Below are 27118 nucleotides of genomic sequence, written 5' to 3' on the forward strand. Positions count from 1 at the left end.
CAGAAATCCTCAGTCTAAGTCAATGGAAAATGGCTAAGAGTGAGTAAAATAGCCACGAAAGCCTTTCACTTGGAAAGGTGAATGAACTAGCTGAGGGAACAGCTAGAAGTGTTACATGTGGCAGTCTCTGGGCAGCTGGACTGAGATGTGAGGCTCAAGGAAGGAAGCTGTCCTCGTGACAGCCTCTCAGCACTGATTGTCTAACTTCAACAAACGTGAAAAATCATTTTTTAACAAATCTCGCCTAACCCAAATCGCTGCTTCTGCACAAGAAGGCCATCTCTGTTATCTTGTCCTTGGAACAAACTGGGGTGGGTGGTAGCTTTTGGGGGTTTCCTCAGACTCCCCTGGCTGTCAGTGTGGGCCATCATCACTCCTCCGAGCTTGGGTTTTTAGGGCAGAAGAGTTTCCTTTGATCTTCCAGGCCCCAAATCTTGAGGTGGAAGGTGGAAGCCCGGAGCTCTGGAATCTTCAGGCAGCCTGAGCCATGCTGGGACAGTGAGCTGGGTGTGGACCCTGAGCCGAACCACCACCTGGCTTCAGTTCCTGGCTCTCCCAGGGCAAGCTCACTCACCTTGGGCGAGTTACATAACCTCTCAGGGCTGCCTCAGTCTCCCCTTGGGCAAAACAGGGCTACTAACAGTATACCTCTCAGGGTTTCCAGAGGTGTGAATGCTGCATAGAATCTGGCACATGATAGGCTCTTCATACACATAGACCATTGGTCATTTGGATTTTGGAATTGCAGAAGTGTATAAAATGCTAGGCTATTAGATATTGGTTGCATAAGAAATTTGAAAGGTCATCTTCATTGTGTACAGGGAAAACTGAGCTTCTGAAAGCTTGAGGCAAAGGAGTCAGAGAAGAACCTGGAAAGATCCTGGACACCATTCCCCCTCAGCCCACAGGTGGGGCAGGGGCACTGGAAAGTGACTTCAGAGCAGGGAGCAGACTGGGTCTGAGGGACAGTGGCAGAGACGGGGGATGGGAGGGAGGGAAGCAAACAGGAAACAGATGCTACTGGAGGGTGGAAATGTTAATGGGAGGTGAGGCAGCTGGGCTGCCTGTCTGCTGAAAGGACACTCTGGGCTACTGTGTGTCAGGAAGTAACTGTGTGGCCAGAAGTGACTGGAGGTTGTGTGTGTCAGGCATGTTAAATGCAGGGCCAGAAGCTGGCTGGGCAATGTCCTGGTTGACCATGTCTTCAAACATACCCATGACGGTGATGGGGGTCAGGAGCGCCAAGGCTGGCACAGTGGACTGAGCAGTAGCTGTGCTGGGGGGTGTCTTGGGGGATATGCGGTGTGTGGTTCCTGTGACCAGATAATTCTGAAGGTTGTGATGTACCCTGAACACCTTTTTTGTGTGGCCCTGAGGGTGTCATATGATATGAGTAGCCCTCAGCCATGGAAAGGGATGCCTGAAAGGACAGAAGATTGAGTTTTTTCAGAAGTCAACTCCCCTCCCAATAAGGCCTCCCCAGCCCAGGCTCTGCTCAAGGGAGGTTCTGGGCCCTGTTCCCCCTGAGGAATTCAGAAGGTTTCTGAAAATGGGACCTGGTGCTCAGGACCTCTTCTCTGTGGCTGGGCTAGTACCAGGACCTAAATTGTTGTCCAGGGAGTCCCAAGCCTGGGGGTGAGAAGGAGACAGTGTGTCTAGGAAGCACAATGAGGGTCCAGAATTTCTACCTGGGAGGGGCTTAGGGGCAGCACGCTGGCAGGGGGAGATGCTGGGGATTGTCTTGAAGCTGTATTTACATTTGAAGGTGACCTTGAACTTTTGTGGAATCCAAAGCTACAGTAAAGTGATCTGTTCTAGACTTGCACCTGGGCCAGAAGGTGGCCAGGCAGCTCCCAGACTGGGTATGGATCTCTGACTCCTGGGCCATCTGCTGTTTAGAAAATTCTTCTCTTTGAGCCTTAGTTTTCCGTCTTGTCATCATACCAGCTGGATCTCATTCAGCTAGTTGGAGCCAAAATGTATCCATCTGCTCTCTGTTCTCAGGACAACCCTGCCATGGTTAGTGTTAGTAGCATGTCCTCTTGGGTTTTCTCCAGATGAATGTCCTACTCTTAGAACTATTCCCCCATGAAGGCAGCACGGAGCCCAGAGGAACCAGTTCCTGCAGAGTCCTAAAACTTTACTTCTTCAACCAGGCACAACTGGAATTTGCATGCCTTTTTCCACATAAATTACTGCTTTTAACCCATATCTCTCCCAACCTCTACTTGTTCACAATACCCTCTCCTCCAAAAAAAAAAAGTGCTGGATTTTTCATTTATCCTTCTTAACCTTGCTTTACACTGGAAATATCTTTTTGTATCTTGATTCCAACATCCCGTTGTATTAGCTTTCTCTCTCAGACTGTGTCCTCTGTAAATCTAATAAGTGGACTTCTGTGCCTTTATCCAAGCCACTGATTAAAGCATTAAACAAGATGTGATCAAGTTCAGAGAAAGCCCTTTATCCTCTAGAGAGCTTTCCAATTTGATATTGATTCATTAATTTGTCTCTTTGGACGTAGTTGTTCAATCAACTATGGCTCTGACTCACATACTGTCCACAGGGAAGTCCTGAGAGACTGTATCAAATGCCCACTGAAATCCAGAAGTCTCAGGTCTACAGCAGTCTTCTGATTCATCTGTCCAGGAGCCCAACAAGAGAGGGGATTGAGTAGGTTTGGCATGACCTCCTGGGGAACCCATGCCAGCTCCTGATGCTCACATGCCCTTTGATAATTGTCCCCAAACCACCTGCTTAGTGATCAGTTCTACAATTTTACTTGGAACTAGCCTAAAATTAATTTGTTTGACATTTCTGGAATCTCTTTCTCTTCTTTGGAAAACTGGAAACTTTATTGGCCTCCTTTTGCCCCTCTTTATTTTTCCACAGTTTTTCAAGGATTGCTGTTTCAGCGTCTGCAAACGTATCTGCTGGTTCTTCCAGAAACTTCAAAGATAACTTGTGTGTACCAAAAGGCAGACTTGTTTAAAGCAGTTAGTGGCCTGAAAACCATAAAGAAAAAAATCCTTGTGTTTGGCTATATAAACATTTAAAAACATATCTTTGGTAAAAAAAAAAATTTCTCCAAAGTAAAAGCCAGTTACAAAAATGTTTGCCACAAATGTGATACAAGACTAATTTTTCTGTCATACAAACAGATCTTAAAAAGTAATAAGAAAAAGAGTTAGAAAAATGAGTAGAGGATATAAACAGGCAGTTTATAGAAACAACAAATACAAAAGGCCAATGAGCATATGAAAATATACTCAATCTCTCTTGGTGAATACAAAACAAGGTTAAATCTGTATGTTATCAGATTAGCAAAAATTAAAATTTGATAAAACTAAGTTCTAGTGAGGACATGGAGAAACAAACATTCACGTATATGGTTGGTGAAAGTGTAAGTTGCTGCAATATATTTGAGGATAGTTTAATAATATCTATAAAAATTTTTAATGCATGTCTTTCCCTTTAGGGACTTGATCACTAACTCATATGTTCTAGGATTTTCTTTGCAAGATTGTAAAAGCATTAGAACAAATTAAAGATTTGTCACTAGGTGGTTAGTCACACCAACACACACCTATAAGGTGAATTACTATTCAGCTGTTGGAAAGAATGAATTCCACCTACCTGGGCTGATATGGAAAGAACTCTGACACATTAAGTGGAATAAAAGGCACAGAACTTTCTGGAAGTATAATTTTATTAGTGTAAAAATATATGTATATATTAAAATACATATTCGTTATAGGATATGTATTTCTTCTTATATGAGGATATATAAGAAGCAAATATCTCTGGAGAGTAGAACTGGGGTTTGGAGAGGGGAGAGAAACTTTGATCTTTGTATTATATCTATGTATATGTTTTTAATTTCTTTACCAAGTGCATGCATCTGTTTTATCACTTAAAAAAAAGATCGCTGCCTTGTCTCTTGCTGTCCCTGCCATGCAGGTGTTCACCAATAGTCCCTGTATCAGGCTTCTGATCATTCTTCTTGATGGAGAAAGATGCCAGACAGGGACTCAAGGGGCATTCTTTCTCTGTCCTGGTTTAACTCTGAGCCATCTGGACTCTCCAGGGGTTACAAGTCCTGTTGTTGTCTTAAGTTGTTTTTCCGTTGATTGGTTGGAGTTCTTCCCCGATTTATCCTCATTTGATCACTGTCCTCTGAACTACAGGCTCACTTCAAACATCTCTTTTCCTGGTTTTAGCTGTGGCTTTCCTTCCACCCTCTGCTTTGGTCCCTGGTAAAGTTTGATTTACATTCTAGAAGCCTCTCCTTTTTCCCTTGATGTCAACTGTTTTCATGGGTCTGAATCAGGGCATGGGATGTGGGACCATATCCATCTTTGCTCAGAAAGTTCATCTCTGCCCCCCTGAAGTCCAGGATAGCTTTATTCAGCACACACTCATTGGGCACCAGGGTAATAGGGAGCCATAGCAAGGATTAGACAGGAAGCCAGCCCTCAAAGGACTCCATCAGGAGCAGAGTATATAATGCAAATTATTTAAAACTTCATTGTGTCCAAAGTAATGCCCCAGCACACCCTTGAGTTTTCTGGCAGACACTGGAGTCTCTTAGCGGTGGAGGGGCAAGGAAAATGGATCATCTGGCCCGCTTCCCCCATCCAACTCCTAATCTGGTTTTACTGCTGTGAATATAGCCTTTGAAAGGAAAGGGTGTTCTAATTCTACTTCTTGGGCAACCTCAGGGCACAAAGGGAGGGTAATTGGTAGGAATGGGATTGTTCCTTTTCAGTTGAGGGTTAGAAAAGAATCATTAAAAGCTCTCTGAGTTTGGGAGAAAGTGTGTGTGCATGCACCCATGAGTGTGTGTGCAGATGTATCCCACGTGTGGGGAAGCTGCTGAGTGTGAAAATGGGGATGGAAAGTGTGTGCATCCTCAGGTGGAGGATGGTGTAGGAATGTGGAGAGAGTTTGGCGTCCCTTCCCCCACTAGCATCTAAATTGCAGTAAGCATAGATTAAGTGTGCTGACCCCAGGAGACAAGCAGCTCTGTTTCCAAGGGAACCACATGGCTCAATCAAGGCCCCTGAAAGGGAGGGTGAGCCAGGATGGAGCAGCCCTTCCACCTTCCGTAGCAGCAGTCTGTACAGGGGAGCCCTCAGCCCTCCTTCAGCCTGCTGAGGGACCCTGGGCAGGCCACTTAACACCTCCTGGCCCTTCGCAGGCCCCCAATCCTAGGAGAGGTAAGCAGATGGCTTACCCAGCTAAGGCACTTGGCTATCTACCTACCCCCTCCCTGCCCAGCATGGTCTCTGAAAGACCTTGGGATAGTCCCTTTGCCTCTCCAGGCATGGCTCTCCCATCAGCACAATGAAAGCATTGGACAAAGTCTCTAAGGATCCCCCCAGTTCTATGACTTTCTCCTGAGACCATTCTCCTTTCTTGTCACATCCAGACCCCCTGGCCCAGAGTGTGAGTTGAATGGGAGACCCAGGGAAGCCATTCTCTTTGTCAGTCTGTTTCCACCAAATAGCTCCAGCTGTGCCATCTCCGTAGCAACTGATGCCTCCCCATCTTCAAGGAGTCAGTGGGGAGTTCAGGAGCCCAGTAATGTTTCCTCAGCAGCTTCAAGCAGGAGCAGAGATGGGAGCTGGATGTCAGGAGGGGCTCTGAGATGAGAAGGTGAGAAGGGCCCACTCAGCCCACAGTCCTTCACAGGCGCCACTGGAAAGTCAGGAGCAGAGCCCCACCCCTGTCCAGGGTATCGTGGCCCAAGGGTCTATCCAGCTTCCATGGAACCCAGCATTAGGCAGCCCAGACTTCGATAATCAGATGAGAAAAACACTGCAGTGCCATGGTGTGGAAAGAACCCATGCAGTCAGGCCGCCTGGGTTCACTTTCTAGCCCTTCCAGGTCAGTGGTTCTCAACTCTGGCTGCACTTTAGAACCACTAAGAGAGCTTTAAAAAAATGCCCAGGCTTGCCTCCAGGACATCCTGGGATAGGATCCCTGCTTCAATATTTCAAATGTTCATGCAGAGATTTGTTTCTAGCCATAAAGGAGTGATAGGAACTGAATTTACCCTTTTATTTTAAACAACTAGAAATCTGGACAAAATACAGGATATGATGATTTTTCCAACATTGAACAATAAGCAGAGCGGGACTATAATTGCTTAGAGAAATAAACAAACAAGGTGAGCCATAAAATTTCATCAACTTACCGCTCTGAGTTGAGGAAAGAGAGATTGGAGTTCAGAGAGACCAATGTGGCTAGAATTTGGAGGGCAGAGTACTGAAGGGGGTGAGAGCTACAAAGAGAGAAAGAGCTCCAGAGCATTGCAGAGGGGTCCTCCTGGGTCTTTGGCTAAGCACTCATCTGAACACATGTGAAAGAAAACCACCAGGAACAGAACCACTAGAGAGAAACACCATGGACTATTTCCAGAGCTCAAGCAGGGCTGGGAATCGTCCTTGTTCACCCCAGGCAAAGAGGAAAAACCTTGTAATACAGGAGACATCAGCTAGACTTCCCACAAGTGTGTCACGTGAATAGTAGGGCTAAATTAGCCCTCGAATAAAGGGTGCTCTGGATTCACCCTAAAATAGATAACAAGCCTTGAAATGATCCAACTATTTTCAAGGGACTTATATACCAGAACAAAAATGAAAAAGGAACACATAAATATCCGGCACCCAACAAGGCACAGTTCACAATGTCTGGCATCCAGCCAAAAATTACCAGGTGCATTAGTTTTCTATTGCTGCCATAACAAATAACTGTAAACTTAGTGACTTCAAACAACACCTAATTATTACCTTGCGGTTTCTGTAGGTCAGAAGTCCAGGCACAGCACAGCTCAGCAGGGCACTCTGGTTTTGTTTTCACAAGGCTGAGATCAAGGGGCCAGTTTGCTTAGTTCTCCTCTGGAGTGTGAGATTGTCATCTCAGGTTAATCTCACCTCCTGAGGTTGTAGGACTGAGGTCTCATTTCTGTGTTGGTTGTCAACTAGGGGCTTCCCTGATTTCCTTGAGGCTTCTCACATTTCTTGTTACAGTACTCACTCTCTTCACAGCAACAATGGTGCATCAAGTTCTACTAAACTCTGAATTTCCCTGACTTCCTCTTATGCCTTTGCTTTTAAGGATTCATATGAGTATGTTGGGCTCACCCTAGATAATCCAGAATAATCTTCCTATCTTAAGGTCAAATGATTAGTAAACTTAATTTTACTTGCAAAGAACTGTTTTTCAATGTAAGGTAGTATATCCGCAGCTTTCTAGATTAAAACATAGAATGTTCTTGGGGGCCGTAATTTTGCCAGGTATGCAAAGAAGCAAGAAAATATGATCCATTCTGGGTAAAAAAAAACCCCAAACATTAGAAATAGACTAGAAATGAGAGATGCTTGAATCAGTGGACAAGGATGTTGAAACAGCTATTGTGAATATGCTCTGTATGTTCAAAAAATAGAAGAAATTATGACTATGATGGAGAGAGAAATGAAAAATATAAGAAAACAACCAAATGGAACTTTTAGAAATAAAAAAATTCAGCATCTGAAATTACACTGTATTTTTTTGAAGTACAGTCAGTTACAATGTGTCACTTTCTGGCATACAGCACAATGTCCCAGTCATGCATATATGTACATATATTCATTTTCATATTCTTTTTCATTAAAGGTTATAAGATATTGAACATAGTTCCCTGTACTATACAGCAGAAACCTTTTTTAAAGTCTATTTTCATACATAGTGGCTAACATTTGTAAATCTCAAACTCCCAAATTTATCCCTTCCCACCCCCTTTCCCGGGTAACCATATGATTGTTTACTATGTCCATGACTCTGTTCCTGTTTTGTAGATGAGTTCACAGTGTTCTTTCTTTTTTCTTTTTTTTTTCAGGTTCCATATATGAGTGATATCATATGGTATTTTTCTTTCTCTTTCTGGCTTACTTCACTTAGAATGACAATCTCTAGATCCATCTGTGTTGCTGCAAATGGTATTATTTTACTCTTTTTTATGGCTGAGTAGTATTCCTTTGTATAAATATACAACAACTTCTTTATTCAGTCACCTGTCAATGGACATTTAGGTTGGTTTCATGTCTCAGCTATTGTATATAGTGTTGCTATGAACACTGGGGTTCATGTATCTTATCAAATTAGAGTTCCTTCCAGATATATACCCAGAAGTGGGATTGTTGGGTCATATGGTAAGTCTATTTATAGTTTTTTGAGGAATTTCCACACTGTTTTCCATAGTGGCTGCACCAAACTATATTCCCATGAACACTGTAGGAGGATTCCCTTTTCTCCACAACCCCTCCAGCATTTTATCATTCATGGACTTTTGAATGATGGTCATTCTGACTGGTGTGAGGTGATACCTCATTATAGTTTTGATTTGTATTTCTCTGATAATTAGTGATATTGAGCATTTTTTCATGTGCCTATTGGCCATTTGTATGTCTTCATTGGAGAATTGCTTGTTTAGGTCTTCCACCCTTTTTGGCTTGGGTTGTTTGTTTGCTTTTGTTACTAAGTTGTATGAGCTGTTTATGTATTCTGGTAATTAAGCCTTTGTCAATCTCATCTTTTGCAAATATTTTCTCTCATTCCATAGGTGATTGTTTTGTTTTGCTTATGGTTTCCTTTGCTGTTCAAAAGCTTCTAAGTTTAATTAGGCCCCATTTGTTTATTTTTGCTCTTACTTCTATTGCCTGGGTAGACTGTCCTAGGAGAACATTGCTAAGATTTATGTCAAAGAATGTTTTGTCTATGTTTTCTTCTAGGAGATTTATCATGTCTTGTCTCATATTTAAGTCTTTAAGCCATTTTGAATTTATTTTTGTGTATGGAGTGAGAAAGTGTTCTAACTTCATTGATTTACATGCTGCTCCCCAGTTTTCCCAATACCACTTGCTGAAAAGACTGTCTTTTCTCCATTGTATATTCTTGCCTCCTTTGTCAAAGATTAATTGACCATAGGTCTGTGGATTTATTTCTGAGCTCTCTACTCCCTTCCATTGATCCATATGTCTGTTTTATGCCAATATCATGCTGTTTTGATCACTGTAGCTCTGTAGTATTGTCTGAAGTCTAGGAGGGTTATTCCTCCAGCTTCATTCTTTTTCTTCAATATTGTTTTGGCAATTCTGGGTCTTTTGTGATTCCACATAGATTTTAGGATTGTTTATTCTAGTTCTGTGAAAAATGTTCTGGATAATTTGATAGGGATAGTATTAAATCTGTAAATTGCCTTGGGTGGTATGGCCATTTTAACCATGTTGAGTCTTCCAACCCAAGAGCATGGGATATCTTTCCATTTATTTAAGTCATCTTTAATTTCCTTCATGTTTTGTAGTTCTCCATGTATAAGTCTTTCACCTCCTTGGTCAGATTTATTCCTAAGTATTTTATTGTTTTGGGTGCTATTTTAAAGGGGATTATTTCTTTACTTTCTTTCCTACTAATTCATTATTAGTGTAAAGAAATGCAACTGATTTTTGTATGTTAATCTTGTATCCTGCTACCTTGCTGAATTCTTCTGTCAGCTCTGGTAGTTATTGCATGGAGCTTTTAGGGTTTTCTATATATAGTATCATGTCATCTGCATATAGTGACAGTTTTACCTCTTGTCTTCCAATTTGGATCCCTTTTATATCTTTTTCTTGCCTGATTGCTGTGGCTAGGACTTCCAAGACTATGTTGAATAGAAGTGATGAGAGTAAGCGTCCTTGTCTTGTTCCAGATTTTAGTTGGAAGGCTTTCAGTTTTTCACCGTTGAGTATTATACTGGCTGTTACACTCTATTTTCAATATCTGGAAATATATTGAATGAAATTCACCATGGGTTAGACACAGTAGAAGAAAAGACAATAACCTTAAAGACATAGGAATAAAAATGACCCAAAATAAAGCACACAGGAAAAAAAAAACAGAAAAAAATGCATCAAACTGTGGGACATTTTCACACAATCCAATTAGTCACAAAAAGGTGACAAATTTTTTTCGAACAAATAATGACCAAAAACTTTCCAAATTTGATTAAAAACTATAAACCCACAGATCCAAGATGCTCAAAAACCCACAGCAGGAAAAACAAAATCACACCAAGACACATTGCAATAAAATTGATGAAACCGGTGATAAAATAATTTTAAAAGCAGCCATAAGAAAAAGACACATTCTATATAGAAGAACATAGAAATGGTAACAGAATTCTGTATGACACTATTCAGTCCAGAAGATAGTATCTTTAAAATACTGAAAGAGAAATTGTCAACCCAAGATTTAAGACCCAGCAAAAAAAAAAAACTGTTTTTGAAAATGAAAACAAAATTAAGCCTTTCAGACCAGTGAAAGCTAAGTGGATTTGTCATCAGCAAACATCCACTAAAAGAAATGTTAACAGAAATTGTTCAAGGAGTAAAATGATACCAGGTAGAAATTATGGATAGACATAGAGGAATCGAGTGGCAGAGAATGCAGAAATGTGAACAACTATGAGATGTTTTAAAAATATGTTTTGATCTCTTTAACATAGGTTTGACTTAACAATATTTTACAGTTTGCCATTGACAACATGGATGGACCTAGAGGGTATTATGCTAAGTGAAATAAGTCAGACAGAGAAAGACAACACTGTATGATTTCACTTATATGTGGGATCTAAACAAAATAAATGAGCAAATGTAACTAAAGAGAAACAGTCATAGATACAGAGAACAAACAAGTGGTTTCCAGATGGGAGAGAGGCGGGCGAAGAGAGGTATAGGTAAGGGAGATTAGGAGGTACAATTTTCAGTTGCAAAATAAATGAGTCAAACAGATATGAAATATACAGTGTGGGGAATGTTGTCAATAATTATATCCTTGTATGGTGACAGATGGAAACTAGGCTTATCATGGTGATCATTTTGAAGTGTATAGAAATATCAAATCACTAAGTTGTGTACCAGGAACTAACATAGTGTAGGTCAATTATACTTCAAAAACAAACTCACAGAAAAAGAGATCAAGTTTGTGGTTACCAGAGTCGCAGAGGTAGCGGGAGAGGGAATTGGATGAAGGTAGTCAAAAGGTACAAACTTCTAGTTATAAGATTAGTACTAGAGAAGTAATCTGCAACATGACAAATTTAATGAACACTGCTGTATGTTATATATGAAAGCTCTTAAGGGAGTAAATCCTAGGGGTTCTCATCACAAGGAAAAAATTTTTTTCCTATTTCTTTAATGTTATATCTATATGAGATGATGGATGCTGTGGTAATCATTTCATGATGTGTGTAAGTCAAATCATTATGCTTTACACCTTAATCTTATACAGTGCTGTATGTCAATTATACCTCAATAAAGCTGAAATAAAACTATTTTACAGCATTACTGAAATATAATTGACATACTACTACAGACATTTAAAATATTTGGTAAGTTTTGACACATGTATACACCAGTGAAACCATCACCACAAACAAGAAACTCAATATATCCATCACCAAAAAGTTTCCTTGTACTTCTTTGTAACCCATTCTTCCACATCTCCCCACACCACCCACCCCACCAAGTAAACACTGATCTGCTTTAGGTCACTATAGATTAGTTTGTAGTGTCTACAGCTTATAAACATGGAATCATACAGTATGTATTCTTTTGTGACTAGCTTTTACTCCTTTTTATTGTTGAGTAATATCCCATTGTTTGGATATACCAAAATGTGTTGATCCATTCACCTGTTGATGAATCTTTGGATATTTGAATTGTTTCCACTTTGGGACTCTTACAAATCTGCTATAGCTATGTATGTGCACATCTTTGTATGGACATATGTAACACCTTGGGTAAATACCTAGAAGAGGAATGACCAGATTAAGTGGCAGTGTACATTTAACTATCAAACTGCCAAACTTTTACAAAATGCTTATACATTTTACATAAACACCAACAACATATGTGAGTTCTAGATCCTCCACATGCTCATTGATAATTTTTATAATCAGTCTTTTAAATTTTTGCCATTCTATTAGACACAAAATGGCACCTAAGTGTGATTTTAGTTCCTTGTGCTATTGTACTCACGTGTTTTACACAATACACTGTTAGCATTTTGTTCAAACAATAAATTATCTTTTAAAGATATCCAGATAATAAAAAGCTTTAAAATATTTATATTAATGTAGTTAGCAGAGTGCTCTTTATTCCTTTGTGTAGTTTCATATTTCTATCTGGTGTCATGCTCCCTCTGCCTGAGGAGTGTCTTTTGACATTTCTCAGAGTGCAAATCTGCTGGCAATGTGTCTGTAAATGCATTCATCTTGTTTTCATTTTTAAAAGGTGTTTTCACTGGGCATAGAATTTTAGGTTGACAGTTTTTTCACCAGCAATTAAAAAGTTGTATTTTTTGCCTTCATTATTCTGACAAGAAATTTGTAATATTATTGTTACCTTTCTTATTCTTTAAAGGGTCATTTCTCTCTGATAAAATTTCCTTTTTATCACTGGTTTTGAGCAATTTGATTATGATATGCCTTGGGGTCATTCTCTTCATGTTTCTTGTGCTTGAAATTTATTTCATTTCTTGGATTCATGGGTTAATAGTTTGCATCAAATTTGAATAAAGTTTGGCTATTATTGCTTCAAATATTTTTTCTATTCCCTCTCACCTCCCACCTCTTCTCTCCTTTGGACATTCCAATTACTTATACATTAGTCACCTTGAAGTCCCACAGTTCAATGATGCTTTTGTATTTTTAAAAAAATCTTTTTTCTCTATGTGTTTCATTTTAGATAGCCTCTAGTGCTGTGCCTTCAAATTCACTAATATTTTCTTCTGCCGTGTCTAATCTGTCATTAATCCCATCTCAGACATTGTAGTTTTCAATTCTAGGTGTTCATTTAAAAGAAACTATCATCTATGTACCTACTTAACTTTTTGAACATATAGAATATAGTTATGACTGTTTTAATGTCCTTGTCTGCCAATTTTAACATCTGTTGTCAGTTCTGGGTCTGGTTCAGTTCGTTGATTATTCTCTTAGATTTAGATAATGTTTTTCTGCATCTTTGTATGGATAGTAATCTTTAATTGGATCTCAGACATTATGAATTTTACCTTGTTGAGTCCTGGCTATTATTATATACCTGTAAATATTCTTTTTTTTTTTTTTTGTCTTCTTGGGATGATGCAGCTAAATTAGTTGGAAAGAGTTGATCCTTTTGAATCTTGCTTTTATGAGGTTAGACAGACTTGGAGCACTGCTCAGTCTAGGGCTCATTATTCCCCATTACTGAGGCAAGAGCTTCCTGCATATTCTACCCAATAACCCATGAATTATTAGCTTTTTCAGGCCAGCATGTGGGAAGAAACACTATCTTTGGCTTTGTGTGAGCTTTGGGCACTGTTTCCTAATCTTTTTATATTGTGTTTTACCCCCAGCCATGGATAACTTCCTGTCATACGTGCACTTATTGGTACTGAGCTGAATATTTAGGAGGGCCCCTCTGTAGATTTCCATGGTTTTTTCTCTGTGCAGCACTTTCCCTCTTTGCTACTCCAACTGGAGAATTTGAGCTGCCTTTATTTCCCCAGATGCTTAGCTTTGCCCCCTCAACTCGAGAAGTCCACTAGACTCCTCCTGGATTTCTCCTCCCTGCATCAAGGCCTTATATTATATTTAAACAAAATTATTGTTTTGGACGGGAAGGTAAATCTGATCCTGCTTATTCTTTCTCAGGCCTATAATTGACTATTCTAAGATAAATAATAACATATTTGAAATTAAAAACATGTAGACATAACATGTATGGTAACAATATACAAAGTATGGGAGAGGAGAAATGGAAGTATACTGTTGTAAGGTTTTTACAGTGTATGTGAAGTGGCATAGTGTCACTTGAAGGTAAACTTTGATAAGTTAAACATGTGTAATGTAAACCCTAGAGCAACTAAGAAAAAAATAAAGTAAAGCTAATAAAAGGACATGACAACAAAAAACCTATATAGGATAGATTTTTAAAAAATAGTGGGATGGTAAATTTAAACCAGTGATATAAATAATTACACCAAGTGTAAATTATCTAAATACTCCAATTAAAATGCAGAAATTTAAAGATAGGGTAAAAAGAGAATACCTAACTCTCATCTGTAAGAAGGCTATTTTATATATGATAGAGTAAAAGTAAAACGATGGACAAATATATATACAGTGCAACCCTTAATTCAAAGAAATTTCAAGTATTTATATCATACAAAGTAGACTTCAGAACAAGGAGTATTACCAGGGATAGAGACATTTCATGATGATAAATAGGTCAATTAATCAAAAGGATATTACCATCCTAAATATGTATGCACTGAACATTAGAGCTTTAAAATATGAAACAAAAACTGATAGAACTAAAAAAAGGAATAGACAAATCTACAGTTAAAGATGGAGATTTCAACATTCCTCTCAGTAACTGGCAGAACAAGTACACAAAAAATCAGTAAGAATAGAGCAGAATTTAACAGTACTATCAATCAACCTGGCCTACTTGACATTTATGGAACACTCCACCCAACAGCAGCAGGATGTACATTCTTTCCAAGTGCTCATGGAAAATTGACCAAGATAGAGCATATTCTGGACCATAAAACAAAAAGATCAGAGTCATACAAAATATGTTCTCTGAACACAACAGAAATAAATTTGAAATCAATAACAAAAAGATATCTGAAAAATCCCCAATTATTTGTTAATTGAATGGCATATTCTTTTTTTTTTAATTGAGTTATAGTCAGTTTACAATGTTGTAGAAATGGCATATTAAACAATGGGTCAAAGAATAAATCATGAGGGAAATCAGAAGATATTTTGTACTGGATGAAAATGAAAACAAAACATATCTAAGTGTGTGGGGGTGCATCTCAAGCAGTGCTTAGAGAGAAATTTATAACATTAAATGATTGTATTGAAAGAAGAAAGGTCTTAGATCAATTATTTAAGTTATACTTCAAGAAAGAGAAAAAGAACAAATTAAAATAAAAAGTAAGCTGGGACAGAGAAATTATAAAGATAAGAGGAGAAATTTTTTTAAATAGTAAAAGGGTAGGGTGGAAGGAAGGGAGGGAGAGAAAGAGAGAGAGACTGACAGAGATTGACTTCAAAAGCTGTTTCTTCGAAAGTATCAAAATTTTTAAGTTGTCAAACCTCCAGGCATATTAATCAGGAGCAAAAAGGAGAGAGAAAGGAGACACAAATTACTAAAATCAGGAACAAAAGAGGGACTATTATAACATATAATATATATAATATATAATATCTATAGATATTAAAAGGATAATATGAGAATATGATGAACAAACTTTAACTAGTAAACTTGCCAACTAGATGAAATGGAAAAGATACTTGACATGCATAAACTACCACAGCTCACTCCAAAAGAAATAAAAATTCTGAATAGCCCTTTACCTATTTTTTATTGAGCTAATTCATATAAAATTTCACATAACACAAAATTCACCATCTTAAAGTGTACAGTTTAGAGGTTTTTAGCATATTCAGAGGGCTGTGAAACCATCATCTCTATCTAATTCCTAACTATTTTCATCAACCTGGAAAGAAACCCCATACCCATTAGTAGTCACTGCCCATTCTCTTCTTTCCCCCAACCCTTGACAATACTAATACACTTTCAGTCTCTCTGGAGTTGCCAGTTCTGGACATTCATGTAAATGGAATCATACAATACATGATCTTTTGTGTCTGGCTTCTTTCACTTAGCATAAGTGCTCAGGACTCATCTATGTTTTACCATGTATCAGTACTTCATTTTGATTATGGCTGAATAATATTCCATTTTATAGGCATACCACATTTTGTTGATGGATATTTAAGTTGTTTCTACTTTTGACCATTATGAGTAATGCTTCAGTGAACATTCCTTTACAAGTTTTTGTGTGAACATATGTTTTCACTTTTGGTTATGTACCTATGAGTGGAATTGCTGGGTTATATAGTAGCTCATTTTTAACTTTTTCAGGACTTGTCAAACTGGTTTCCATAGTAACTGCACCATTTTACATTTCTACCAGCAACATATGAAGGTTCCAATTTCTCCACACCCTTGCTAAGATTTACTAGTTTCTTTGTGCTTTCTTTCTTTTTAGTAGCCATCCTAGTGAGTGCAAAGTGTTATCTTATGGTTTTGATTTGCAGTTTCCTAATGACTAATAACATTGAACATCTTTTTATATGTTTATTGGCCATTTGTACATCTTAGGAGAAATGTCTATTGAAATCCTTTGCCCATTTAAGTTGGATTATTTGTCTTTTAATTGTTGAATTGTAATCATTCTTTATATATTTTTTAACATTTTTTATTGAGTTATAGTCATTTTACAATGTTGTGTCAAATTCCAATGTAGAGCACAATTTTTCAGTTATGCATGAACATACATATATTCATTGTTGCATTCTTTTTTGCTGTGAGCTACCACAAGATCTTGTATATATTTCCCTGTGCTATACAGTATAATCTTGTTTCTCTGTTCTACACATGCCTTTCAGTATCTACAAATTTCAAACTCCCAGTCTGTCCCTTCCCACCTCCCTCCCCACTGGCAACCACAAGTTTGTATTCTATGTCTATGAGTCTATTTCTGTTTTGTATTTATGTTCATTTTTTCCTTTCTTTTCTTTCTTTCTTCCACATATGAGCAATCTTATATGGTATTTTTCTTTCTCTTTCTGGCTTATTCACTTAGAATGACATTCTCCAGGGACATCCGTGTTGCTGCAAATGGCGTTATGTTGTCAGTTTTTATGGCTGAGTAGTATTCCACTATATAAATATACAACATCTTCTTTATCCAGTCATCTGTTGATGGACATTTAGACTGTTTCCATGTCTTGGCTATTGTAAATAGTGCTGCTATGAACACTGGGATGCAGGTGTCTTTTTGAAGTAGAGTTCCTTCTGGATATATACCTAGGAGTGGGATTCCTGGGTCATATGGTAAGTCTTTTCCTAGTCTTTTGAGGAATCTCCATACTGTTTTCCACAATGGCTGCACCAGACTGTATTCCCACCAGCAATGTAAGAGGGTTCCCTTTTCTCCAAAGCCTCTCCAGCATCTGACATTTGTGGACTTTTGAGTGATGGCCTTCTGGCTGGTGTGAGGTGATACCTCACTGTAGTTTTGATTTGCTTTTCTCTCATAATTAGTGATACTGAGCATTTTTTCGTGTGCCTATTGATCATTTGTATTTCTTCCTTGGAGAATTGCTTGTTTAGGTCTTCTGCCCATTTTTGGATTGGGTTGTTTGTTTTTTTCTTATTAAGTCATATGAGCTGCTTGTATATTCTGGAGAGCAAACCTTTGTTGGTTTCATCTTTTGCAAAAGTTTTCTCCCATTCTGTAGGTTGTCATTTTGTTTTGCTTATGGTTTTCTTTGCTGTGCAGAAGCTTGTAAGTTTAATTAGTCCCATTTGTCTATTTTTGCTTTTATTTCTATTGTTTGGGAAGACTGCCCTAGGAGAACATTTTTGAGATGTATGTGAGATAATGTTTTGCCTATGTTTTCTTCTAGGAGGTTTATTGTATCTTGTCTTATGTTAAGTCTTTCATCCAGTCTGAGTTTATTTTTGTGTATGGTGTAAGGGAGTGTTCTAGCTTCGTTGGTTTACCTGCTGCTGTCCAGTTTTCCCAACACCATTTGCTGAAGAGACTGTCTTTATTCCATTGTATATTCCTGCCTCCTTTGTCCAAGATTAGTTGACCAAAAGTTTGTGGGTTCATTTCTGGGCTCTCTATTCTGTTCCATTGGTCCATATGTCTGTTTTTGTACCAATATCATGCTGTTTTGATTACTGTAGCTCTATAGTATTGTCTGAAGTCTGGGAGAGTTATTCCTCCAGCCTCTTTCTTTTTCTTCAGTAATGCTTTGGCAATTCTAGGTCTTTTGTGGTTCCGTATAAATTTTCATATGATTTGTTCTAGTTCTGTGAAATATGTCCTGGGTAATTTGATAGGGACTGCATTAAATCTGTGGATTGCCTTGGGCAGTATGACCATTTTAACAATGTTGATTCTTCCAATCCAGGAGCATGGAATATCTTTCCATTTTTCAAAGTCTTCTTTAATTTCCTTAACCAATGTTTTATAGTTTTCCATGTATGTCTTTCAACTCCTTGGTTAGATTTATTCCTAGGTATTTTATTACTTTGGGTGCTATTTTAAAGTGGATTGTTTCTTTACTTTCTTTTCCTGTTGATTCATCATTGGTGTAAAGAAATGCAACTGATTTTTGTATGGTCTTTTCACTTTCTAGACAGTGTTTTTTGATGCACAAAGTTTTCTCATTTTGATAAAGTCTAATTTATTTATTTTCTTTGATTGTGCTTTGGTGTGTTATCTAAGAAACCATTGCCTAATCCAAGGTCAAGATTCACATCTATGTTTCATTCTAGAAGTCCTTTAATTTTAGCTCTTACATTTAGGGTTTTAATGCATTTTGAGTTAATTTTTGTGTATGGAATTCATTATTTTCCATGTAGATATCCAGTTGTCCCAATGACATTTGAAAAGACTATTCTTTCCCCATTGAATGGGGTTTATACCCTTGTTGAAAAATCAGTTGACCACAGATGGATGGGTTTATTTCTGGATCCTCAATTATATTCTATTGATCTATGTGTCTATCCTATGCCGTATCACACAGTCTTGATTACTGCAGCTTTGTAGTAAGATTTGAAATTAGAAAGTGTGAGTCTTCTAACTTTGTTCTTTATCAACTTCGTTTTGACTCTTATATTTCCATATGAATTTTAGGATCAGCTTGTTCATTTTGGCAAAAAAAAAGGCAATTTGGATTTTTATAGAAATTGCATTGAATCTGTAGATCAGTTTGGAGAGTATTGACATCTTAACAATATTGCCTTCCAATCTGTGAACTTCAGATATCATTTCATTTATTTGGGTTTCCTTTAATTTGTTTCAATAATTTTTTGTCATTTTCAATGTACAAGTCTTGTAGTTCTTTGACTAGATTTATTCCAAAGTACTTTATTCTTTTCTATGCTATTATAAATGGAGTGTTTTCTTAATTTAATTTTCTGATTAGCCTTTGCTAACTTATAGAAATACAATTGATTTGTGTATATTCAACTTGTACATCTTTGCTGAAGTCACTTACTAGCTCTAATAGTGTGTGTCGGGGTGGGGGTTGGAGGATTCTTTAGGGTTTCCTATATGTAAAACCATATTTGTTATCTATAAATAGAGATAATGTTACATTTTCCTTTTTAATCTAGATGTCTTTAATTTCTTTTATGGACTAATTTCCCTGTCTAGAACCTCCAGTACAAAGTAGAAAATAAGTGATGAAAGTGGACGTCATTGTTTTGTTCCATGGAGCCCACATCTATATTTTAAAAATTAATTTCATAGTTAAAAACATTCCCATAAAAAATTCCAGGCTTCAAATGGCTTAACTGATTAATTACATCAATCTTTTAAGGAAAAAATAAATACAATTCTACAGAAACTCTTCCAGAAAATAGAAAAGAGAATACTTCTCAATTCCTTTTCTGAGGCAAGTATTACTCCAACACCAAAACCAAGGACATTATGAAAAAGGAAACCTAAAGTCCAATATCCCATGTCAACAAAACGCAAAATATCTTAACAAAAATATTAGCGAACTGAATCTAGTAATATTTGAAAAGTTAATACACCATGACTACGTGGAGTTTATATCAAGAATATAAGGTTGAGATCATGTCTGATTTTTCTCTAGAGGCAGCAAATGATAAAAAGAAGAGTGCTGGGCCAGGGAAGTGGGTCAATATCTGGTCACCTCAAGCAGGTCACTTCCCTTTCTTGTGCGTCAGTGTTCTCAGCTATAAAATGAAGATAAGGAGAATTCCTGCTGAGTATACCTAAGGCACAGAGGAAAAAGGAAAAGGCAAGTGTGAAATCACCTAGGAAGTTGCTAGCTGTTGGCATACACTGCCACACCTCTGCCTGCCTCTGTCTCCCTACCACATGGTCTGCTGGCTTCCATTCCTGGCACACACTGTCTTCTCAAGCTCTAAGCTCAGGCTCAGACCCCTATAGTCAGTGCTCAGCAAATCCTTGTGGCCTGATGTTGATTTTATGGTCATATGGTCTCCCTTTCACGTTTCTCCCCTTGCTGGTTCCTGAACGTGGATAAGAGCAAGCAAGGAGCTCCCTCCCAGGTGTGCTAAGTGGAGGGAAAGAGCTGCAAACAAGGATGGTTTGTGGAAGGCTGCTCTGCGCTGCACATTCCAGGGGACTCACACTCTTGGGCATCAGGCACCCTCCTGAACATCCTGGAACCCCCAACAGTTGGTTCCTGGGACAGGTGGCCCTCTCTGGGCTGGGACCTGTCCTTCTCAACTACATGGCAATGGTACCAAAGACAAGAGGAGTCTTTTCAATTCCAGTTTCCTCTGAAGGGGGAGGACTCAGGTGTGAGGCAGGATTGCACTAGGCTCTTGGAGCCTGAGTGCTGGCTTGCTCCTTCCTGGCACTGGCAGCCGAGACCTCATTCCTGCTGCATGAATGGCTAGTCCAACAGCATACAGCCTGCCGCATGTTTATTCCTTGGCTCCTACAGTTCCACCACATGCCATGTGACTCCCCTGGCATATGCAGTCACTCACTGAATTCATTTTCCTCCCTCAGTATATCAATGTTACTCCTTTGGAACATGTTGTTAATCCCCTCTGCCTACATTATCCTGCTTCTGGCATGCGTTTCTACATCCGCATCATCGAGTTAACTTGCCTTGCATTTATTGTGACCTCCTAGCACTAATTGCTATTTCTGGAATGCCTGGGGACACCCCTGGCACAAGCTGGCACTCACTCTGGCATAGGGAAGGATTCTCTGGGCATGTGCATGCTTACTCAGTTTGCACTGGATAAGGGCTAAAGCATATTTTCTGGTTCTCATTCCATGTATAAACCGGGAGGCATTGTCCTGACAGCTTTTTCAGGGTCCTACGGGAGCAATTGGGATTGGATTTCATTCTTAGCTGCAATGATGTATACATCCTTCTCAAGCCTAATGTAGCTAAAACAGAACTTTTAATCCTGCTTCCCCAAAATTGTTCCTTATCTCAATAAGTGGCACCGTCATCTACTTAAACCCAAAACTCAGATATCATCCTTGTTTCTTCCCTTTCCTTCATTCCTCACATTCAATCGCCAATAACGTCCATGTTTCCAAATCCAGTGATCACTTTTTTATCCAAATTTGTATGAACTTCCTGTAGCTGCTGTGACAAATGACTACTAACTTGGTGGCTTAAAACAACAGAAATGTATCCTCTCACTGTTCTGGAGGTGAGAAGTCTAAAATCAATTTCACTGGATCAAAATCAAGGTGTCAGCAGGGCCATACTCCCTCTGGAGGCTCTAGGGGAGCCTCCTTGCCTCTTCCAGCTTCTGGTGGCTGCTGACATTCCCTGCTTTGTGGCACATAACTGCAAACTCAGCCTCCCTGGTCATGTTGCTTTCTCTTCTGTCTATGTCAGTCTCCCTCTCCCTTCCTCTTACAAGGATACATACATTTGGGGCCCACCCACCCAGATAATCCAGGATAATCACTCCACCACAAGATCCTTGATTTAATGACATCTCCAAAACCTCCCCTTTTTACTATATAAGATAATGTTCACAGATTCCAGAGATTAAAATGTGGATATTTTGGGGGCAAGGAGCATAATTCACTCTGCCACATCATTTTCCTCAACAGTTAGCCACTGTCTTTGAAGCTCTTTCTTCTGTTGGTTTCCAGGCATCTCCTCCCTCACTGGCCACTCCTTCCCATTTACCTTTATTTGAAGACTCTACACGCAGAGTTTCTACCATCTGCTCAGTTGCTCAGTCTGAAAACCCATGAGTCATTCTTGATTCCACTTTTTCCTCATGCCCTTCCACAGCCAACCCATCAGCCAGTCCTGTTGGCTCAACCTCCAAAATGTAACCCAAGTTTTCCATCTTCACTTTTCCCCAACTCACTTCTATCTACACCACCACCATCTGTGTCTGTGGTCCAAACCACCCTCCTCCCTTACCCGAAATAGACTCTGTGGCCAAAGGAATGTATCAGAAGCTCCAAGTGCCCAGTGAACAATCCCCTCAGCCTCTCTTTGTTGGTAGGCATGATTGCAGCAAGCATTTCCAACATGGTTGCCACTGAGAGTGTCTTAGTTCAATTACACAATGTGGAGTTTTTGCTTTCTGTACATCTCTGATGCCATACAGGGCTTCTCTGATGCCACAGTGTGGGACACCAGCAGAGGTCTGCATGGCATGGAGCATGTGCTGTCTGAAAGCATGACTGAGGTGGGAGTCAACACCCCCAGGCCAATAAAGGGATAGGAGTAAACGTGGACGTGCTTCTCCCTATGCACCATCATGTGGAAAATTCCAATAGGTATTCCATGTCCTCCTCGGAAGGTCCCAGTGAGATCAGCTCTGGTTTTATATGGTTGGAAACAACTCAGTAATGCACTCTTGTATTGGCTTTTTCTCCTTCTCTCTTTTACTCTTCTTGGTCCTTCTTTCTTGATACGTAGGATCACTTTCCAAATAAATTGCCTGCACATGAGTCCTTATTTCAGGTTCCACATTTGAGGGGAACCCAGGCTAAAATGGTAAACTTTCCAAAATGGAAATTTGATCATGATGCCAGGCCCTTCTCCCACTCCCCTCAAAACCTTTCAATAGGTCCTCAATGTTCTTGTACGAATGATAAAACTCCTTCTATGACCAACAAGAGTCTGAAAAGTTTTGTCCCTACCTGACTCTCTAGTCTCATTTTTTTCCCCACTGTTCTTTCCACTCTCATCCAGCCTCAGTTGCCTCCTTTAAGTGTTCTTCCCTCTTTGGAATTCCTCCCTCTTAAGGACTGTTGCACAAGCTGGTGCTTCTTGGAGCTCTCTTTCCTCCTCTCCTCTTGATGATTCCAGCTCATTTCTCACCTCTCAGCTCAAGCATCATTTTCTCCTCTCCTGTAGACCAGCCAACACCCTCCATTGTGTGTTCTAACATACCTTTGGGGAACTTTCCTTCTCAGAAATGTTTGTTATGCTTGCCGTTTTTCCTCTGTTTGTGTTACTATTTGACTACTGTCTGTCCCCCTCATTAGACGAGAAGCCTCAAGAGGATACAGTCCATGAATTTTTGCTCCCTAGTTATCCTCAAGGCCACCCCCAGTGCATGGCACAAATCATAGGCATTCAATATTTGCTGAGTAAGTGAACAAATGAATAAATTAAGTCATAATTATACCACAATGCTCAAAGTATATGTAACATACATTTCTTCAGTCTTTCTGAAGTCTTCTCCTTCGCCTTAATCTGAACAAATGCCCCAGGCTTAGAGTCCTTGACAGGCCCTGATGCTTACTAGGTACAGGGAGTCTCCCCTACCCTCATTTCCTCTTTGTTCAGCCCTGATTGAGTATACAATCCACTCTAAGGTTTGTGGCTCTAATAGAGGCTCCACCCTTTCCCTGCCAGCTCACAAAGACCTTCACCTTGCCATTCAGTGACCAGTCCTCACAGCCACCTACACAGCCAGCCCGTTAAGGGTCCTGCTTCCTGGAAAAGGGCTCAGGTCCACACACCCTCCCTTTGCAAGAAGCCTGAAATGCTATTCTTTTCAGAAGCTACAGAGGCTCAGTAACAGGTGCCAGGTTGTTCCTGCTCTTCTCAGTTCCAACACACTCTTCCTTTCCACTCCCCCTTTCCTTATCAAAAGGTCTGGTAACTCCAAGTCACACTCAAAACCTAGACCCTCAGTGGAGCTTGTTTTCCTTTACTCGGGGTTGGTTGTTGGTACAAAAATACACTGGTTTTTTTCTCCCCTCCTGTGTGGTGGAGGGGGCAAGCATTCTGCTTTCAAGGTTATCCTTTCCTAAGGATGGATAGAATAATATTAAAGTACGTACAATATCGAATTCCTAATGACTCAGCCTGTTACATTTGCATACAATTGTAGGTGGTTCACAGATATCTTCAAGCCCCACTGTGCTTCCTGAATACATTTTTTTTTTTTTTTGGCACCTTCCTTGGTGTGTTGCTGTCCGCGGTGCTGAAGTATCCTTAGGCTCAAAGGTGAGACGATTTTTCTTGTTTTTCATTCCTCTCCAACCTTTCCCAAGATTCATACTTTTTATTATTTGATCTTTTTAATGAAAGAGTTTTTTTAAATGTTGCAGCCAAAAAAGAATCATGCCCCTCACTTCCCAGTGTACGAACCTGATTCTTGTACTTTTGGCAATTCTATCATGTTTCCAAAGATTAAAATTTTCTTTCTGTGAAGTTAGGGGTTTCAAGTTCTGCCCCATCTATACCCTGTTTACAAGTATCAGTGTGTTTGGGAGAGATGCTGAGACTTGGGTGTGTAAGAGTGTGTACACTTGGCCAGTATGAGGCATGGCCAGTTTCATTTTTCTTGAGCAAAATGCTGAGTATATCCTGTCCACTTGGTTGCCTAAGCTAGATGCTCTGAGTCATCTTCAGCCCCTCCATTCATCTCACCCCCACAGCCTGCAGGGCACCAGTGCTAATTCAGAAGTGTATTCATGCCCTTCTTTCCACCACTGTGGCCTTTGTTCAGACCCTCATTTCTGAATCACAGCTTCTCCTGGATCTCCTGCCTCCACATTATGCCTGCTAATCAACCCTGCACACAAGTTGGATGGCCCTCTATTGTACTTAAGTGTCAAATCCAAACTCCTTACCAGGGCCTCTCAAAAATCACCATGCTCAGACCCTCCTCCATGCCTTTGTGTATGTGGTACTTCCTGCCTTCACTACCTTCACTTTTCTGGCTGTCAAACCCCTCCCCAGTCTTTCATGCCCAGCTCAAATGGTCCTTCTTCCTTGGAGACTTTACTGACCTCTGTGCATCTCTGGGCTCCCATAGGTACATGACCCCACACCACCCAGCTTCTCTGTCCTCTTCTTTCAGCTTTGGAGCAGGATTTTGGCAGCCTCACCTTTCTACCCCAGACTCAGCACACCAAGGCCAACAAGTGATAGGTGCTCACTGAGAATTTACAGGATGCATAGCTGGTTGGTAGCTTTTGTCTCTCTTGTCAATTGAAGTTCCCTCAGAAATAAACTTCTCCCATCTCTACCCACCAACCATGTTGAAAACTTCTCCTACCCTCCTTACCTTCTCTTTAATTCATTTAATTCATGTCCTCCAGATCACATAGCAACTGTCACTCACCTCTCATCTCCTGGCTTTCAGAATCCTGAAGCCTGGGTTTGCATCACCTCTCAACCCACTTCGGTTTCTCTTTCTAAGTAAGAGATTTCCAGTCCCTTTTGCTTTCTCATAGACTACTTTTCAAGAGTGATGCTATGTTTTAATATAAGAGTTTGTGACCAGAGAGGGTAAGGTACTCATATAGTTCACAGGACCTAGAAGCTGAAAATACTTCTTCCCAGGCCAGCACTCTGGTTCCCCCACCTCTCCATCTCCTAACAGTAAGGAGCTAAGATCTCCCAGCATCTGACCAAATCTCAGCCTGCCTAAAATGTTCCATGAACCAAGCTCAGAATTAGAAAGCTAAGAAAATATTTACCTCATATACAGAGGAGAGAAAAATCACTCCCCATTGGAAGTGAATCTCGATATCTCCCAATAGGTGTGTCTCATTCACTCAGACTATAAAAATATGAGCCTGAAAGCACTTTTGCCCTAGGACAGGGGGAGGGGGAGGGTCTGGAGGAGACACTGCTAACGGTAGCAGGCAGGCAGACAGAGGGGCTCAGAATTCTTGAGGCTCCTATTGTGTGTCTGTGTGGGAGGGTAGTATTCCAAGTGTTATGGGCTTGGAGATTGAGATGTGGAACTCTGGGTGGGTGTAGGGACCAGATGTGAGTATAATGGAGGGAGATGAAGATGTTACAGATGTGGAGTGCATCTCACCAGGAATGGGGGAAGGGAAGGCTTTCCAAAGCAATGGAGAGTTAGTGAGGTGGGACAAAGGTTCCTGGTGCATGGGGAAGAATGGAATGTCCCAGACATGGAGCCAGAGTTCTAGGTGTGGGTGGAGAGGAATGTTCAGGGTACATGTTTTGGAAACAGGATTTTAGATATGGGGTATTTGTGGAGAGGGCAGAATTCAAGGTGTGATGAATAGGGATACAACGGTATGTATGCCTATGTTTGGGGGTCTGTGTGTGTGTGGCTTGAGGGTCACATTGATCAGGAAGTAGGCTGGCCAGCGGTGTGGAATACTGAAGCAGAAAAATGCTAAGATGGGAAAGGTTTAAGACGGGGCAGAGGGTAGTACTTAAGGCAGAAGTCTGCTTCCCGGAGAACACGTGATCATCCTGGGACAGCCCCCTTCCCACATTGCCCTCAGTGCCCTGTCCACGGCTCTGTATGTAGAAGGCCCCTTCAGCCTGTAACAGGTGGATACCAGGCAGTCTCTTGGCTTCTACTCTTTTCCCACTCTGGCAACTTGCTTTGTTGGGATACAGAATAGGTCCTTCCCAAGATGTATTCCAGAAACCCAAGTAAATAAGATGACCTCAGGAAGAGTAGTGACTCAAGAGGAGTCCAGGAGAAGTGGCAAGTGCCCCAGGAACATTGATGATGGGGCTCTAGAGGAACAGACTCTGAGGTCCCACGGCCAGAGATGATGGCCCCCCTAGAAATGGGCCTAAAAGGGCCATTGAGATTTGGGGGTGTGTAGGGGAGGGAGGAGGTGTAGTATAGCAAAGACATGAGGAGTGAGGAGGCTAAAATGAGGGTCTATGGGCAGTGAAGAGCCCGAATCAGACACTGCATGTGGTTTGGATGAGCAAGTAGGGATTGCAGACTCATACAGCTGATGGGACCTGGGAGGTAATGTAAATGAGTGAAGCAGGCCAGGTGCAAGATGAAATTAGAAAAAGTAGGGATGGACAAATAGAGTACCCAAAACAGCCAAGGACATTCAAGACAAAAACAAAACAAAACAAAACACAACAAAACATGGGCAGGCCAAATGAAATCTGGCCCATGAGCCACTAATTTGAGATCCCAGTAGACTAGCAAGTGCTTTGGCTGAACAACAGTGTATGGCAAAAGCCATGGATGCCCAGCCAAGCTGA

General features: G+C 40.1%; 1 long non-coding RNA gene across 1 annotated transcript in view; it reads left to right on the forward strand.

Moving 5' to 3' along the window:
- Window positions 1–27118, forward strand: part of LOC140699795 (uncharacterized) — a 153277-nt gene that overhangs the window by 48243 nt on the left and 77916 nt on the right. The gene's annotated exons all lie outside the window — the stretch shown is intronic.

This window comes from Vicugna pacos, chromosome 11, assembly GCF_048564905.1.
Source record: "Vicugna pacos chromosome 11, VicPac4, whole genome shotgun sequence".
Lineage (NCBI taxonomy): Eukaryota > Metazoa > Chordata > Mammalia > Artiodactyla > Camelidae > Vicugna > Vicugna pacos.